This window comes from Ipomoea triloba, chromosome 16, assembly GCF_003576645.1.
Source record: "Ipomoea triloba cultivar NCNSP0323 chromosome 16, ASM357664v1".
NCBI classification, from domain to species: domain Eukaryota; kingdom Viridiplantae; phylum Streptophyta; class Magnoliopsida; order Solanales; family Convolvulaceae; genus Ipomoea; species Ipomoea triloba.
In genome coordinates, this window is record NC_044931.1 from 11,842,070 (window position 1) to 11,842,669 (window position 600).

The following is a 600-nucleotide window of genomic DNA, read 5'->3' on the forward strand; positions in this document are numbered from 1 at the left end:
ACAGGTAAAATAAAAATGTCACTTTTTTGGCATAAAATGTATCAAATAGGCCATCAAATTTTATCTGTACAGTCAATTAGGCCCTCAAACTTTTTAAGTTTACAATTAGATAAATAAACATGTCAATTTAGTCATCAAGACATAATTACCTGTTAGTGACCTATAATAACAGGTAAATAAAAATGTCACTTTTTTTGGCATAAAAGTTATCAAATAGGCCATCAAACTTTATCAGTACAGTCATTTAGGCCCTAAAACTTTTTAAATTTGCAATTAGATACATAAACATGTCAATTTAGTCATCTAAATTTGCAATTAGATACATAAACATGTCAATTTAGTCATCAAGACTTGCAATTAGATACATAAACATGTCAATTTAGTCATCAAGACATAATTATAGATACATAAACATGTCAATTTAGTCATCAAGACATAATTATCTGTTAGTGATCTGTAATAACAGGTAAATAAAAATATCACTTTTTTTGGCATAAAATGTATCAAATAGGCCATCAAAATTTATCAGTACAGTCATTTAGGCCCTAAAACTTTTTAAATTTGCAATTCGATACATAAACATGTCAATTTAGTCATCAA